The 16,074-nt window shown below is 41.6% G+C and overlaps 1 protein-coding gene across 4 annotated transcripts in view; it reads left to right on the top strand.

Annotated features, from left to right (window-relative positions):
* The first annotated feature begins 398 nt into the window (after positions 1-398).
* Positions 399-16,074, top strand: part of CHD2 (chromodomain helicase DNA binding protein 2) — a 93,036-nt gene continuing 77,360 nt past the window's right edge. The window contains exon 1 of one of the 4 annotated variants that reach the window (XM_074880311.1): positions 399-624. The gene's annotated coding sequence lies outside the window, so the exon portion shown is untranslated. Of the gene's footprint in view, positions 625-2,834; positions 2,957-5,970; positions 5,991-12,058; positions 12,078-16,074 lie in introns of those variants that run through there. The other 3 variants (XM_074880312.1, XM_074880315.1, XM_074880314.1) reach the window with 3 other exon arrangements.

Here is a 16,074-nt window from a genome sequence, read left to right as displayed (position 1 = left end):
TGGAGCTTGCAATGAAAGCAGCGTCGCAACAAAGGTTTCTATTTAAGCAGGGGGGTGGGGGGGAGTTTCTATTACAAAGAAGTCCCCTAACTCAGTACAGGGGCTTCATTTTCATTTGCTGGCTACAACAAAATGAAAAGATTTGGGTTGAGACTTTAACCAGCGCTTATCTGAGAAAAACAGATAGGAGATGAACCAAAACATGAAGATGGGGAAGAGCAAAAGTGATGTTGCTGCAGCAGCTGACCTAGAACCAGTCTAGCAAGAAACACCTTAAATTGCAGGCAGGTCCCAAGAGGGCAGAAAGCACAGCTGCATCCTCCAACCAAGGCAGGGCCATCATGAGCCACAGCTGCATGCAGTGAGCAAAACGGTTATAGCAAGAGGAGCAGGCTTGCCTCTCTCTTTTTGCTGCAGGCTAGACACAGTTGGCTCCCCATAGGTGCCCTGAGGAACAGGCAGTGTGGTTTGCTCCTTGAGGAGATGAAATGAAACTTGTAATGGATACAGGAGCTAATTCTGAACCCTGCAAAGAGCGCTGTTTATGCAGCAGTGCTGTGACCGTCCTGCTGGGCAGCTTTTGTGGCTGTGTGCTTGCCAGGCAGATGTTGCCCTGCCCAACTGGTAAGTCTGCAAATCTCTGATTTTCACACAGTGAAAGTGCAGTAGTTTGAATGGGCTGTTTAATGCTACTGTAGCTATTTGTGTGGCTCTGTAGCATGGCATTTTAAGCTAGGTAGGCATAATGCTGGCTTAAAAAATAAGCTTTCTTTCACACTGGAAACTGGAGGTAAACGTGGCCATAACTTTTAAAAAATTGCTGTTGTCCTGATAATAGTCTTAACAACTAGCAAAGTAAGTTTGCTCTTTCTTTAAAGGCATTTTCTCTTTCTGCAGCCTTGCAGGCAAAAATTTGCCAGGCAGTTGTTAAAACATTGCGCCTGCCAAGTGCAAGAGGATTATTCTGGCATCAGCTCTTGGCTAATATTAACTGTGCCGCGTTAAGGTCGCCATGTTTGAGGCTGTGTCGAAAGCAGTTTTAGAAAGGCAGCTGCCGGCTTGTTCACCTCCTGCCTCTGGCTGCTCGGCTCTTCTTCCCCCCCCCACCCCCGCTCCAGCTTAGCTCTCTGCTTTACATTTTTTAATCACCACAGTCAGTTGAAATATCATGCAAATGATATCTGCCTTTATTAACGCCTCAGCGTGCTAGTGACGCACTACAGCCTTTCTCGCAGGAAACAAAAAATTACCCTGGGGTGCGCTGGGATGCAGACCAACCTTCTCTGCCAGTGGAGATTCTCGCCCTTTAAGAAAAAGCCTGCAGTAATTTTCCATTACCCTGCACGGTCTTGTCTACGTGGCAAGAATTGTTTGTGGAGGCTGGAGCATCACGGGTGAGGCGCAAGGCCCGATCTGGCTGCCGTTGCTTGGCTACGCGCTCGGCATGCCGGCAGCACGCCAGGCTCCTGGGAAGCACCTTTGTTCCCGAGGAGGGATTTAAGTTGTGCTTCCATGCCGAAGGCAGGGGACAAATGCTGCCTTTCTCGAGCAGCCTGGCAGAACTGGAGCTTCTAAATAGCACGAGCCAGCCAAAATACTCAGTAATAATAATATGCTCGGGGTCCATCTCCTGTGATGGTTTCTCTGCCTTTGCACAAGGAAATGTCTTATAACGAGCTTGTGGTGTTTGTTTGCTGTTGCACTGATCATAACAGTCACTTAATCAAGGCAGTGTGTTGAATTGGGGAGAAATAACGACAGCAAAATCTCCCCCTGCTTTTGTTGTTTCCATCTAATAAACTAGATGGATAGTTGCTGTTCTGCAACTTGATAAACAGATTTTTTTTTTTTTTACGTAAGCTCTGGAGTCCTGATGGGTGCGTCTCTGCTCTAGCCCACTGAGGGCTGTCTGAAATGCCTGAAATATTTCAAATGCCACCAGAAAAATCTGCAGCAGCACAGAGGATCGAGTTTGCATGCTTTCCCTGCTCACTGGGGCTAGGCTTCAAGTACGGCAGCAGCGTTAGGGCAACAGGCATTTTCACGATGTCTTGAGCACGGCTTCAGCTGCAGAATAGCTTATTTTATTTGTGTGAGGCTTGATACTTCCATTAATAACACAGCTTTGTGCTCCTCTGCTAGCAGCCTGTGTTGTCAAGGTCTCTCCCTATGCCAGCAGCCAAACCTACACTGATAACTGTTAAGCAAACAAGTCCTCTCTGTTAGGTAACGCTGCCATTTGCTTTTTGCAGCAGCTCTGGGCACCCTCAGGAGGAACGAAGGAACATGTTATTTTGGGGTGTCTGGCTACCACTGGAAACCTGATAATTGAAAAACTTGGTATAGGGTGGAACACCCTGAGCGTCAGCCTTAATTTTGCTTTGCAGAGTGTGAAGCCAGAGGGGAATTTTATGCTCATAATCTGGCATCCTCCATCACACAGATGAACGAACCTCACCCAGCAGAGCCCTGGCACAGCTACAGAGGGGACCACCTACTCAGCCCTGCTCCTTGGGGGGGCTCCAGATGAATCATGGCTTTGAGGCATCTCTCCCTGGGCATTGGTATAGCCCTACCTGCAGCCCCATCACCCACCAATGTTTGTCTCCTAACCACAACCTCTCTGAGGTTTATAGCTTAAAGATGTGGCTTCCTGGAGTTGCTCTTGAAAACTGGCAATATTCTCTGCTTTCTGTGCTCCTTTTTGGTCCTGCTTCCTCACATCCAGCCCTTCTACTACCTCCTCTTCATCCCTGCTGCTGATGGCTCAGCTGATGCCCCTGCCATCTGGGGACCTGCACAGCACTCCCCATGTCCCAGAGAGGTGCACAGGAAGGGTGGAGCTGGGCATGTTTAGCAGCTTGGCTGTGAGCTCTCTCTCACCTGGATCATGCTTGTCCTTCATCACTGAAGTCTGCCTCGTATGTTGGGAATGACTGAGCAGATGTTTAGGATGGTGAGTTTCCATACCCCAGGTCAAATTTTCCCATATGAATAAACTGATGGTTAGAAACAGCACCTTATCCACCTTAAACACTGCTTGGCTCCCCTTAGTTAACTTTTTAACTTATCTGTCCTTGGATTGTTTTTTTTTAAAAAAAGTCAACTACTGCCTCTTAGCAATTTCCGAAAACCCTGGTATCCAAGAAGATAGGAGTTTTTTGGCTCTTGAAAAGCAATTAGTAGTAGTAGCCCTTTTTCTTTGTTTTCAGATGTGAAAATCAGAACTTCTGAAGTTTTGCATCTTTTCAAGAAGGCAAGTTAATACAGCAGCTTGCAAAGGAGGATCCCTTACGTGTGGCCCTGTGTTGTGTCTGCTACAATGTGCCCCCACTGCGACTTGCCTTTGCTTGGGATTTGCTCTGCACAATAAAAGGCGGAGGGTCTGGTCTGCCAGGAAGAGGGTTTGCCTCCCTTGTTTGAGCAGTTAGGAATGTGGGTGAGTCACTGCCTTGTCTGAGGAATGAAACCTTCCATCCTAGTTTCTTATGCCTTTGTTTGCTTTTAGAACTGCAGTGTTGTTGAAGGTAACTCGCACTCCCGTGGCTTCTCTGTGGCTCAGTCTTAACATCTGGTTTCACATTTTGTATTTCCTTCTTAAAAGCACATAGATGAGACTACATCTTTCTCTGTGTGCTTAGAAGTCCATAGGATCCAGCAGACCTTATGAGATCAGAGCAGGCAATACCACTTCTGTCCCCAGTGAACAAGGCACATTTTTGTTACAACCGGTGCAGCAGGGTGTAGTTCTTCTACAGCAATGTCGCTAATGAAAATAGTGGCAATTTCCAAACACAAAATTAGAAGAGTCTTTGAGGACAGTTTGTTTCAGGAAGGCAAGAAAAGCAGAGAAGAAAACATGTAGGAAAGGGACAAAAAACACAGCCCAGTTTTCTAACTTTTCTGGCTTTCAACTCTTTGATTAAGCTTAGGGATCTGTGGCCATTTTGTGAAAGAATTACCTGATTTCAAAGGTTTTAAATACTTCAAATTATATTGCTACCTTTGAAAATAAGATCTGTCCTTTATGTGGATGCTTAAGTATGAGTTTAGGTTCTTTTATGTTTTGCAGATTGAAAAAAGGAGATATTTTAAAAGACTCTTCATACATATGTTGTGCCATTTTACTGCAATTTGACATCTAATACTGATCTCTCTTCCTTATAATAGATAGCTTTCCTCCCTGGGTTTTTTTTACACTTCGATTTAAGTCTGCCAGTTACTCCCAAAAGCTTAGTATTTATATTTATTCCACAGCAAGCATGTGACTTGTGTGACTGCATAATTACATCAAAATGAATTTGGGTTCTTTTTTGTTGCAAAATGTTCTAGCGCTACAGATATGATTTGAATGCCTGATAAACTCCAAGTATTGAGATTACAAGAAAAACTATCTAAAAAATCCTATGGATTAAGGTCATGCATGAGATATTTAATTCTCCCTCCTGTGAGGTTTGATTGCAGATATAGTCTGCTCCCACTGACTCCTTAAAATGAGAAAGCTTGAAAATTTACTAGACTCTGTCAGATTTGCTTTGCTGCTAGAAGAGCTGGAGGTGTTGAAGAAACAGGGAACTGTGAGGAGAGAAAGAAGCAGGGACCAGGAGGGTCAAAATCCCTGCTGGCTCACAGCTTGAAAGCGAGGAAAGCCACCAAAATGACTCCCTTTCTGCCAGAATTTGATCCACTGTAGAATTAACTATATCAGAAGGGATGGTTCTTCCTCCTCTTTGTTGCTGTGATTGAAGCAGTGTTTCAAGGCTGCAGTTGGGATCCAGGCTCCATTGTGCTGGACCAAAGAATATATGTGCCCTTGCAAGTAAAAGATGCAAGGTGAGAATAGGAGGAACGTGGACAGCAGAATGGTGGTCATGGGGGGGAAGCACCTTGGCACTATGGAAATTCAGTTGTAGGTTTCTTTTTTTCCCCCAGAGGCAGATATATGATCAGGCAATATGCCACAGAGCCTTGACTTGATGGAAGGTAAAACTGGGATTCCTCTCTGTGGGCCAGGCAGTCCCTGAGGCACTGAAGACCACTGCTCACCTCTAAATCTGTCAGGAGCTGATTTTTTTTTTTTGAATAGAGGTGACCATTATTCTTCTGCTTGAGTTTGCTCTGGGATCACAGTTTTTTCCACGAGCTATTGAAAATCATCCAATGGGAATAACTTCCAGTAACTGATTCTGACATTCAAATGGAGTGTATCCTTACGGAGAACAAACCACCCTGTTTTTAACAGTTAGTGATCGGCTGCATGCACTCCCTCTCAAAATAACCTGTGGATGTAACAATTTCACCCTGTTGTAGACATTATTAGTCACTTCTGTCCTTCAAGATGCCTGTAACTAGGGCATCACTGCTGCTTATCTGCATGTCCCAAGGGAGCCTGGTGGTGTTTGTGCAAACCTGATTGGGCTGAGAGAGGGGTGGAGAAATGCAGTTCTCTGCCCAGGATATATTTAGTGAATGCAGCTGTGGGAGGCAACAGGAACAAGAGAGCTCTTGTATTGCCAGAGCTCTGACAGCTCACATGCTTAAATAATCTGCTTTTTTCTTAGCCATGCATTTTCCTCCCTCTACAGTGTTTTTAATTTGAATGTAAAGTTATACCTTAATGTAGTCAGAATTCTTCCTGGAGCTTAAAAGTGAGATGCGTTATGGTGCCAGCCTTGCTATAGCCCTTCAAGGGAAATAGCATTCAGCTTCCACATGCACTGGACTTTCTCCACGGCAAGCAGGGAGATTTAATTTAATTTTCATCCACAGTGGTGTAGGAATACGCCTTTCATGTCCACTGCAGCACTTACTTGGACTGGAAGCAGACCTGCAGGGCTAGTATGGCCCCTCCCAAGCAAATAAACTGCTTCTTGCCAGGGCTGACGAGCTGGGGTGGAGAGGCTGCTTTCAGTATGCTAGGGCACTTCACTGTACTCTGCAAGCTCTGCTGGTCTTCTGGCAACACTGGGAGTGTGAGCCAATATTCGCTGGTATGTCATGGAATTAAAAAAAGAGCACAAAAATAGGTTTACCGGCCTGCTGGGTCAAGTGGGAGCATGTTACTGTTGCTCTGTATTAGGTCTAATTTGTCTGTACTCCCTGGCTGTGTTCAGACTTGCCCCTGGAGAAAAAGACTAAGGCTGGGAATTCCCCATCCATCTTTTTCCCTGGCTTGTTCAGCAGCACAAGACAAGCTGTGAGCTAGTCTGCCTCAGGCATTTAAAGTTTATGACAAATTAAACTACAGAATATTAAAACTGTTTTTTTGGTCTTGTTCTAATGGAGGGGTTAGAAAGGGGCTAGAAAAACAAGACTGGTTCAGGGAGGTCCAAAGTGTGTCTTTGTGTCTGGGCACAGTCCAGGGATGAGGGAGACAGACTGCCATTTCTTTCTTAGTTTGCCCCACTTTTTGGTGTTTTTCCTGAGAGGCTGCAGTGACACAACCTCCTTCCTCTGCCAGGGCAGCACCCTGACCCTTCCCACCCCACGGTGGGCTGCACTGGTTTGCCGTTCCCATGGCAGCGACCTGCACCCACCTGAAATCTGTATTGGGAGTGCAGCTCCTGTGGGTGGCTGTCATGGTTCTGCCACAGGCTGGCACGGATCCTGAAACACATCCAGCTTCTATTGAAATTGTGTGGTATGTGTATTCTGGATATAGCTGTCCCACCTTTGCATGCTGTGATTTAAGGGAGCTTGTTGTTGTGTATCGAAAGTATTTAGTACTAAAGTGTCGAAAAATGCGTCTGTGAACAAATCTGCACTAAGGTCGATGCCGTGGGTACCCACGCAGTGTTTTCTGTCCTTAATCTCGCTGAGTCTGTGCCCGAGACTTGAGTTTTTTCAGCAGTTAAATGGTTAACTTCAGGACTAATTGGCTCTGAGCGCTCCAGTCCTTTGCAACAGATTATTGGCATGCTGGAAAGAGCAGCTCCCTTTCCCTTCCCCCATCATTATAAAAACATGTACTGTAGCGAGAAACCAAATACCACATGGCGCCCTACACGGAGCCCATCAGTGCTCCAGCTCAGTATTTAGCACAAAAGTCCCTTTATATTTGGGAAGCGGAGGGAGAAAATTCTGGAAACGCAAGATCGCGGTGATACCGGCTGAATCAGCAGATTTATTTGCACTGTACAGGGCGCTGGAGTCCAGAGCCCCGCGTAGCAGCCTGCAGGCATCCACTCACCCCACGCCAGCGTGGGGCAGTCCCGGGTGTTTCCCAAAAGCTGAAGGCAGGTGGGAGAGGCTGCTCCGGGCACAAGGAGAGCGCTGTGCGCTCCCCGTCGCTTCGCTGTTTGTCAGGTTACAGCTTTGCGGAGAGCTCTCGGGAGTCCCCGAGGGACTGAATGTAAAGAGAGAAAAATGAAGGCTTTAAAAAAAAAAAAAAAAGTTGCATTTCTGGTTTCCAGCGGGGTGTTTGTGCGTTTTTAGGCAGCTGTCTACAGAGGCAGTCGCCATTTCGTGAAGCGGCGTTAATGCAGCAGGAGGAGACATGTTGTGTTCATGGGAGTCTGTATTTTAAGGTTTTTCTCCTTGGCTTTAGGAGGCTTATTCATTTCACCTTCATCCTCTTTAAGTCCAACGCTTTCATTTTAAAACTTAAGGTAAAAAAAGTCATAACAAGAAAAACAAGGAAAAAAGGGGGAAGTTCTCCTAAGGGGATTTCTGTGCAACCAAAATCAGGTGTCTCTCCAGGAGACTTAAAAAAATTTAGAGTTGAAACGTGTTTCCAAAAATGCCACCAAACCTGTAGTGAGGATAACCAGGATGATAACATGGCAGTGCACCCAGCACCATGGAGGCACAGCTGAGGTGTTCAGGGAAAACATAGCACATCAGGTATGTTTTAAATAGAGTATTTGTTTCTAGTATATAAAGATGTCTGGTCTGTGAACACACGATACTGGCCCTTTGACTTTCACGGGTTGACTTGATCTCCAGTATTGAGATACTAGTTTTGATCTAAAATCTCAGACTACTGCTAGTGTTGCAAAACTGCTCATTTGATCAAAAGAGAAAATACTGATAGTGACAGGAGTGAGATCAGACTGAATCCCCCTCAGTACAAAACTCTTAGAGCAAGCAACAGCAATTTTTGTTAAGGGTCTTGGTGTCGGAGTTTACTTCTTCCACTTCAGGATCTTTCACTTGCAAAATACATTATAAGGCTCATTTGTTTAACAAGTCTGGGAGCTGGGAGAGGGAGCATTAATGCTGACATTTGGCAATACAGGCGATATTGTTGCATTTGATTTTGGTTTCATGTCATTATTTTCTGGTTTCAGAGTCAGGAAATGCTGCTCATTTATTTTTCATGTAGCTGTATTTTTATCCTGGCTGCTTAAGGAGGCAGGGCTTATGCAATCGAGCTGTTAGAGGCCTTGAGCTTTTGATGTTCAGTTTCAACAAATTTCAGTTCTAGAGTTTCTGTGCTTTGGGGGAGGCTGGAGGTTGTAGAGACAAATTAGTGCTTCTGCTAAAGAAAGAACTATGAAATGAGTGCAAAGGCTATCTTTTCTGCTTTCCTTGCTGACCAAGCAACCGGCATCTATGTGCCAGTTGACCGGACAGTAACGTATAGCTCAGAAATATCGCAGCCTCTGCTTGAGTATGGCACAGGAGTGGGGATGCTGCAGCAATGCAGCGCTGGTTGGGTGTGCGGCTGCCGACGATCAGGAAAGCAGGACTCGCTATTTCAGCTGCTCATAAAACACTTGATAACTTCTAACCATGATCTCAAATCCAGACTAGGATTGCAAAAAGTATTAGTCATATTTAAAACCCAGAGTAAGTCAGATTCCTCCATGTTAGCCACATCTGAATTTTGCAAGGCCTTTGGTCTCCTCACTCTGGGTGTAAGAGTGTCTCCTTTTCAAGCCTGTCACCTGCAAAGATTTCTCTTGAGATGGTGACTCCTCCATCACAGAAAAGCAATGTAAAGAAACCTTTTTGCCACCTCAAGATCATTACTTTCTTGATTTACCTTTGTACTCTGCTAAGGTTCCATTAAATCCGCAGGTCAAATGTAACTTGAATGCAGCCTGCACCCATGATCAGCAATATGTATGCTACAGAGTCTAGTATGAAGTTCATGCTCATCTTTGATTTGTCCATGTAAGACTGTGCATTAGAATGATAATACAAAGCATTAAAGTTTTAATATATAAAAATTACTTTTCCAGCAGATGCTAATGTGCCTTTCTGAACCTCTTAATTATGTTACGTTTTCTCCTAAATTTAACTCAATTTTATTAACATCACTTGAGCAGACTTTAGCTTCACTTTTAGTTCCAATTTAAATTATCTTTACATATATATATAAAAAAGATAATCCTTTATTACTTTTGAACAGTTTTTTTTCATGGAGCAAAAGTACTGTTCCTGAATATTCATTATCAGCACCTGATATACTAGCCAGGAGCACAATTTAGTAATTGAAGTTTAAGCAAAAAAAAAAGCCAGTTATTAAAGTGCCAGTGTTTAATTTTTGTTCATGTTATGATAATAAATTATTAAAGCATTTGACTTTATCTCCTATGTATACAAACTCACGTTCTCCGTACATTTTTTTTTTTTCCTCTGGAGTGTTCTGTGGTCGTCTTTATCTTACATGTTAGGTCAGAGTGTTCAAACGTGTACTGTTTAATGCCAGTAACGTGTGTGGCTTGTTCCAAGAAAATTTTAGATGGTTTCCCAGTTAAATGCATTTTATTTTGACCTATTTGCTTCTACTTAAGTCTAACATTTGGTCTCTTGATAGTCAGTATTCTATTTTATGGAAAGGTTTTAAGGTATACTGAAGGAGATAAAGGTGAAGTACCTAGCATAATTTAATATCTATTATTCCTTTGGCTATTATTAATAAAAAAATAGGCAAGAAAAATAAATGTAGGGGAAAATACAAAGAATAGTGATGCACTTATACCTGCATGTGCAAAACTATATGCTTGCTCTTACTCTTGAAATACAGACCTCTGCTTTATGTTCTCTTTCCCTTCTATGGACTGGGTTAGTTCACTTCAGTTGCATTTTTCCAAGTACTGATATACATGTCATTCCTAAATTCACTTCATATGCTTCCAAATCCTTAGGACAACATTCATTTTAGACACACTAAGAAAAACCTGGAGTGATTCCATTGACCTAAGTGTAATTACTCAGCACTGAATTAAAGGCACAGGCACAAACTCCAAATATGTTTGGAGTAATAAGAAGAGATCAAAATTTCAGTTTTTGTCATTAAATTAATTGTTTCTAGACAAAACAAGACACATTTGTAGAGAGAGGTAATAGCTTCTTGTTAAATCCGCTATTAAATCTTGACGAAAATAAGTCATGTTTGGGGTGTGTTTGAACCTTGTTTGGATCTTCCACTGGGTGAAATTGCAATGAATATTGCAGTCAGGTTTTTCGGTGGTGAAGTGCTGTGGATGTCTCACCCAGGATGTCTTGCATTCCCTCTGGTGCATTGTACAAAAAGCCATTGACCTCATTTTGTGACAGGACTAGTACCAACAGTGTTTTTCTTGGGCTGCTTGCGTTTTCTCACCAGTTCACCTTCTAATACTAATCTTTTACTAAATATATAAAAAAATACACTGTGAATGATTTCAAGCTGAGACAAAATTATCACCATTAATGGCTTGCTCAGAGAGAAAGAGTATTTGTTTCAGCATGCAAATCTGTTGCTGCAAGAGTTAAAGCTGCTAATTCTGGAGTTTAGATGCCTGACATGCACAAAACTGCTCTAGTCCCTAGGCTGATGAGCTCTCCTGGCTGGATAAAGCTCTGGCAGGAGCCAGTTTATAGAGAATTGACTGTAGGAAGAAAATATAAAAGCTCATGGGAAACATCAGTCTGACACAGAAGCTATTTCTGTTCAGGTGACATTCTAATCCGAGCGTGTCCCTGATATAGTATCACTACATCAAAAATTGATTGGACTCCACATCTAACAAGGATGGACAAATATGAAGAAGTTTGTTTTGAGCTACAAATATAAGGGGTCTTCTCACTTATAGATATGGTACATTACAACAGGGTGATTCAGTGCTCCTTCAGACTGTCTATAAAATAAAAAAAGTATATGCTTGTAAGATTTCAGAAAAAAGGCACAGTTTCTTTTCACTGCATGTGGCAATTTGCTGAATAATGCATCATTTTGTCAACTATTATATAGCAATCAATAAAATGCCCTGTGGTGTTACCTGCACACAAGAGACAAGAATAAAGATCGTTATGGAAACAGGCTTGAAGCTTGCTTGAAATAAAAATCCCAGTTCTATACTTGCAGTTTTGGAGGACTGGGTTGTTTTTCTTTTCATTCTAGAGTAGCTGTAATTTATCTTGTTCAATTTGAGTGAAATTCATCGTGTTTGCAAGGCTGGTATGAAGCCCTTTACCTGCAAACCTCCAGGGAGATTTACCAAGAAAGTGTAATTGTTGTTGTGCTTGTCATCTAAACTTTCCAAAGTCTGCACTAGAGCTCAAATGGAGAGTTAGTAAAAAATAAAAATTAGAGCTTATAATTGTTTTGGGATTTTTTTGTCCTTGATTTTTGATGTGTAAACACATATTTGTGCTAAGTCCCTTTTCTGCTTTCCCTTTTATGATCTATTCCTCAAACACTTAAGCAATCAAGCTTCACTGGCTCATGTTTGCAGCAAATAAATTTCAAGGATGGATAGATAAAAGCCTTTGGAAAATGAACTTTAAATCTGCACAAGGAAGTAATCATGCTAGAATTTCAAATTATCCAAGATTAAAACAAAACCCAAATTGTTATTAATTTTATTGTCTAGATCTTCTAAAAATGTATTTTTTTTCCCAGCTACATTTAAAATCCAAATATTCTGAAGATTTTGCTTAGAAGTTAGAAAATGTTCTCTCTGACTCTTTACATAACAATTGTGTCATCTATTGGAAAATGGGGAAACCATGTATTTATTTTGAAACGTAAGATTGGGTATGAGTCTTAGTCTTGCCAGTGCTGGTTTTTTAAGAGACTCTTGGTAAAACAATGACCATTTCCCAGCTCAGCAGAACACTGCTATGACTGTATTTACAGCCAGAAGGTAAGATAAAGAACACTGTTTGCAGGTTCTACCTTTTAAAGAGACTGAAAACCCTACCAATGTGTCTAATCCTTCCATGTTTCCAGTCCTGCAAGTTTCCAGGCAGCAAACCTCATCAGTACAGAGAAGTTAAAGTGTGTAAGTCAAGTCACAGAACCTGCCTTTGCATGCTGCAGCTGTAAGTGTTAAAGTTCCTGGGAAGGTACACATTAATTTCTTACTTGCTTTCAAAGGCGATTTCAGTAATAAGCAAAGTTGCATCATTCCTTTTCATGGAAGGAGACATGTAATACCTTGTTAGCACTCTTATAAATTCTAGTCTCTAAGTAGGTACAGGCAAAGTGGTCAATCAGTGTTTTTTCTACCATGTCCCAGTCCTCTTATAAAAGTCTCTTTGGCTTGGCAAAATAGTTTGTTACCTAAAAGCTGACCTTAAAAAACCAGATAATTTCATACAAATAACAGGGGTAAAGAAACAGATTTGTTGTTCCAAGCTCCAGTGGCTTACTTTAAGAAGCAATTAAATATATTATTAAACAGTCACCCAAATTCTTGAAGTTTGAAACACTCTAGAGTTTTGAATTGTCACAAGATTTCATCAAAATAAGGGCTGCTGTATGTTTCCCACTCTCCTTATACCTCTAAGGCTGCTGTTCAAGGCGATCGCTGTATGTTAAATGTGAGCAAATACAGCATAAGTACCTTGACTGAGGTGGATGCTATTACAGTTAAGATGGCAACCAGGGATAATTTAAAGATGATCTGTAATAACAAAAAACTTCAAGTTTCAAACCTCCTTAAGAAAAGTGGACTTGATTTCTCAAGAAAAAATATATATATTCCTTAGGCTAATATAAAGCACAATAATTAATCCTCTCACTAGACAACAGTTACTGGTCTTTTATTTGCTTTATTGTATACAGGAACTCATGCAAAACTGAAATAGCAAGGTGGGTGGGTTGTTCAACAGCTTTTAGATCTAAAATTTGATCTCAGGCCACAAGACCACGTGTACAGAAAGAATACTGATTCTTTGATGCATTGTGACCAACAAGTTAAAAATTTGTGTAGGAAAGACAGTTAAATCCCACAAAAGATACTGGTTCAATTTCTCACTTCCATTACATCTTTATAGTTTTTATTGAGAACTTATTTTTCTTTGAAAACAGGAATAAAAAGAACTGAATCTTGGTTAAAATTGCTTAATTTTGAATAAATCGAAAAAGCACTGGAGTTTAGCTTAGCAGACTAAGATTTTTTTTTTCCTTTACCGTATGTTTATGACACTGATAAGAATTGTTTCTAATTATTCATGGTAATAAATCTTTTTCTTGCCGTTCACAAGGGTCATCGTTCTAAACATGAGCATCATAAAAGTGCTAGCAAACCCCACCATATTAACATAAGCTTATTTTTCAGTGTTAAATCCTAGGAACAAAAAGGGCGTATGTAAAAGTTCTCCCTATGTGTGTAGATGTGTTTGCAATTATTCATTACAGGCTGGAACAAAACTCTGGATTTGAATTCCAGTTCCAGACCCAGAGCAGAATGAATAGCATGAGCTGATTGCTAGAATTGTTTTTTATCCTTGCTGCTTCTGCTCTTACTACTTCTGTTGTGACAGTAGGAAAAACTTTTGCTAGGATCAATAGGCCGTAATTGTCTTAACCAGTCACACAGGGAGGTTGGTTCCATGCTTAGAAGAACTTTGCCTTTATTTACATTTCTGTCGACATTACTCTGTCACTGATGTGAGAGGTCCACAGATGACAGCAGTGCAGGTGTAGCCGTACTCTTACAGTGTCTTTGTGTGCGCTGCTCCAAAATCCCAGGTTTTCAGGAGAGTGATAGAAAGTAATTTGTATCTGTCTGGACAATTACTGGGATTTTAATAGTGAATTACTGAGGAAGGAAACAGAAGGGGGGGTGGGGGGGTGGGGGGGGAAGTAGATTGTTTGGTTTAGTAACATACTACAGATTACATACAAAAACAGAAAATAGGACTATATTCAGGACAAAGTGACAATTTCTGTGAACACACAGTTTGCAGGAAGTTAAATGCCTACCACAAAACAGCTTGCTGTGTTCAAAGGGCATCTGATATCCTGTTTGCATATTCTTTATTGAAATAAGCCAAACTATTATGTTTGGCTTAGGGCCTAGAAAATTGTCATTGATTTCTCCTGAAAAGTGATAGAATTTTGGTTGAAGAAAAGTTTGGTGACATTGCACATCTCTCAGTCTTAAGCTCCTGTTTTCCCCTTCAGAAGGCAGATACAATATTTAACCATTTTGTCAAACGTTGGAGTCAGATCTCAGGCCTTTCCATTATATTTGTGTCTCCAAAGCCCTGTGTGCTACATTTGCACCTTGTGTATCACAAAGAACAAGCTGCTTCACCAATCTTCTGGTATCCTCTGGTACAGAGGGCATGTTGGGGCAGGCAGGGAAGGGGCACTGCGCTGTGAAATTACAGTGAGCTTTTGCATGTTGTCCCGAAGGGATAGTAACAGTCTTCATGGAGCTGGGGGGAAGGAAAAAAGGTTGTAGAAGAAAATAGTTTGGGTGAGTACCAGAAGTGAGGTTGTGTGCCTCCATCTGGAATTCTAGCCACAGATGCAGTCTCAGAAAATAGTTCCCAAATTAGTAATGGAAACATTAAATTGTCTCATTATTATCAGACATGTGGTTCATAAAGCATGGCTGAATTATTTGGTCTAATGATACACAAAGCAAGAAAGTGTCATCTAAAAGAGAAGAAATAAACTGTATGGAGGAATTTGCAGTTCTGTAGAAATGCTGAATTTAGAAGGAAAAAAAAAAGAGATAACCACAGAGGCAGTAGGAATGAGAATTTTGTGTTTACACAGAGCTGACCATGGGAGATAAAAATGTGAAAAAGGAGACGAGCAATGTTCTACTGTTTCATTAGGAAAGAAGAACGTAAACAGTTACTGGTACATGAGCAGCAAAATTGTCTGAGTGCCCCAGCGCTCTACTTAACGTTCACATATGTACAACAAGAAACAGAAGAGGAAATGGATACTTGTGTAAGCTTCTTCAGAGCTGCTTTAGGCCTTGGTGGCCAGGAAGCAAAAGAGCAGCACTGAATATATCTAATGAGGATATTAGACTTCCAGTAATTTTTTGATTACATGTAGCAGCAATCCAGTAAGTGACTTTCAAAAACATTTCTGCCTGTACATGTACATGAATAATTTTTTTTGAAGAGGAATAGTATTATACTAGGTAGTCTGGTATAGTTAGAGAAAATCAGGTAACAGTTTGAGTATAAAGGTTAGGTCTTGTTCAGTTACAATCTTAAACTGTGGCTGGAATCACTACTCTTACAAGGTGCAATTATGTCTTGAATGCCTGATCTCTCCCTTTCATGTGGTTATTGTAAGTGATCATACTTTATATATTTTTCTAGAAATGTACTTGAATTCTGGGAAGAAACAATAGAAAGGCTGGAAATTGTACACTGAACTTCTACTCTTGGTCTTTGCTGTGAAGTCAGACCTTGCAGCGTTGGCTGAAAATGCCGACATAAGAAGTGTTTTTGCTGTGCCCTACTTTGATCTAGTTCCTGCCTTATCCTTGGTTGCCTTTCCCCCGTCTTCACTGCTGGTAGTTTTCCAAGGAGACAGCATCTGTGTTCTGTCCATGCAAACACCTTTACATACAGTTATGTGTGAGTAGTTCCACTGAGAGCAAGAGGATTAGCCTTTACAAGAGTCTGAATGAGAATGAAGTTGCAGAACAGGCTTTCTCCTCTCCACAGTCTCTGTAGACTTCGATTCTTCTTGTGAGGGAAAAAAAGTCTTTTGCCCTTTTCCACCGAGAAGCAGTATCTGCTGTTTTGCTCCACCACTGGTTCTTTGGCTGGAGGCTCCCATGCTGTGGTTGGTACCTTTCTGCAGGCCACCACCATCCCTATCCTATATAAGGAAGTCAGCTTTTCTCTGCATTTTGAAAGGAAATCTCTCAGCTCAAA

Source organism: Strix uralensis, chromosome 11 (assembly GCF_047716275.1).
Source record: "Strix uralensis isolate ZFMK-TIS-50842 chromosome 11, bStrUra1, whole genome shotgun sequence".
Classification (NCBI taxonomy): Eukaryota; Metazoa; Chordata; class Aves; order Strigiformes; family Strigidae; genus Strix; species Strix uralensis.
This window is presented reverse-complemented; position numbering and strand designations above follow the sequence as displayed.